Source organism: Mastomys coucha, unplaced genomic scaffold, assembly GCF_008632895.1.
Source record: "Mastomys coucha isolate ucsf_1 unplaced genomic scaffold, UCSF_Mcou_1 pScaffold6, whole genome shotgun sequence".
Classification (NCBI taxonomy): Eukaryota; Metazoa; Chordata; class Mammalia; order Rodentia; family Muridae; genus Mastomys; species Mastomys coucha.
The window spans coordinates 85889032-85891064 of NW_022196912.1; the positions used below are offsets into that span (position 1 = coordinate 85889032).

General features: G+C 43.2%; 1 protein-coding gene and 1 non-coding gene across 3 annotated transcripts in view; both read right to left on the minus strand.

Annotated features, from left to right (window-relative positions):
* LOC116080166 overlaps nucleotides 1-2033 on the minus strand; it is a 60136-nt gene that overhangs the window by 13549 nt on the left and 44554 nt on the right. The window lies entirely within an intron of this gene.
* On the minus strand, nucleotides 897-969 carry Trnak-cuu. The gene has a single exon. It is a non-coding gene; the product is annotated as a tRNA-Lys (tRNA).

Genomic DNA, 2033 nt, shown 5'->3' on the forward strand with positions numbered 1-2033 from the left:
GGAGAAAAAGAAGAAAAAGAAAAAGAAAAAGAAAAAGAAAAAAAGAAAGATTGTTCAACCTCACAGATTATACCCCTCCCCACGCCACACCTCATCTTTTTTCTTTTTGAGTCTAAGCCCAGGCTGGCTTCCACCTCCCAGCAGGCTACCCTTCGGCCATTCAGCGCCGCCACAGCCCGTGCTTATGAGACCTGAGAAGCAGGCGCGCGCCTCTGAGTTCCAGGGCCGCTTGGTCGACGTGGGGAGTTCCAGGACTCCGCGGGCACGTCTCAGAGAGAGGCCCGGTTCCCAGACGCCAAAGCGGAAGGGAACGGGTGCTTCCGCTTCTGCCCTCACACATCCATCAGTGCCCAGGCGGGTGAGTCTCGGAGGGACGCGCCCAAGGCTCCGCGTCCCGAGACACCCGACCGCCGGAAAGACGACGTTCGCAGGCTCTCCCTCCCGCACCCCCAAAGAAGCCCCACTTTGGCCGGAGGGCGGCGGAAGTGAGCCGAGGAACCTCCGCAAAGGAGGAAGTTAGCCCTCACCTACGTCTGTTTTGACATCAGATCTTGTGATTTGGAAAAACAGCCAAAATCAGGGATCACAGTTTTATTAGGAGAAAAGCCAAAACAACTGCCTGCTACCTGCAACTATGGAAGCTAGCACTCAAAAAGCAGCCGTAGGAGCGTAGTAAATTCCTGTTCCTGGTTTAAACCGGAGCCGTGGGCGTAGGCCTGGGTTTTGGAGTGCGCAAGCGCAGTTTGAGAACCGAGTTTTCTGCGATGATTAACATTGAAAGCGTTTAAATTATTTCAGTTTAAGCTAATCCATCTTAGCTGTGGTTGTGATAGAACTGGCAAATACTTGAGAGTAAATTTGCGTTTTTGAAAGCATAAAAGAAAAAAAAGTCACAACGCCCAACGTGGGGCTCGAACCCACGACCCTGGGATTAAGAGTCCCATGCTCTACCGACTGAGCTAGCCGGGCTGACGTGAGTTGGCTTCGATTTTATACCTTTTGAAGGTGTTCATCTACAATTTCATCTAAGTTTTTCATGATTTTCTGTTTCTGAAAATAAAGTATAATCAGTAAACTGATAAAAAGTTGAAAGTATATTCTCTGAATTTGAAGGTAAGAATGCAAATTTTCACAAAAAAAATAATTGAATAAAGGGGAAAAGGCCTACAAACAACAAACAAAACAACAAAAAAAGGAAGACAGAGTTGTAGAATTCTAAGAATATATGAGAATACGTTCCTAATTCTCATTATGACAAGCCAAGACGATGGAATATTAGCCTATGAATCCATATATATTTTGAGCTACAGATAAATTTATCAAGATAAGGGATTTTGCACATTTCTGTGATTCATGTGTCTGTTTGGGGATGGCTATTAATCCTATTTTTCGAAACTGCAAGTTAAAGCCTAATTGAAAAACAAAAACGGGTAAACCTAAATTAAGGAATATCCAAATAGTTTTTTTTTTTAAGATGTCATAAACCTGGGGTTGACAAACAATTCCTATAACTCTATCCAGAAAACATATAAACAAATAACCATATAGGTCAAGTATCCTGAGATAATTTCTAAAAATAAGGTGTCTTGAAAGGTTTAGATTCTTTCCAAAACGACGCATTTTACGCATGTGGGTATTTTCTCTGCATTTACGTCTGCGTACCAGGAGAGAGCACCGTAACGCAGGAATCTAGTTACCGACGGCTTTGAGCCGCCATGTGGGTTTGAGAAATTGGGTTTAATTGCTGAGCTATCTATCCAAACCAATGGTTTAGGCTCTGTCAGTAATCCTAGGGGCGGGTGTAGTGGCGCATGCCATTAAAAAAAAAAAAAAAAAAAAAAAAAAAAAAAAACAGCGTTTGGGAGGATCTCTTAGTTCGAGGCCAGCCTGGTTTAGAATTCCACCACAGCTAAGCCTACACAGAAAACCCAAAGTAAACCTAGGACAGGACCCAAGTATTTAAAAATGTTAAGCTTCGAATGTCATAAATACTAATCCTTTCTCCCTCCACAATTCAAACTGCTTTCTTAAAT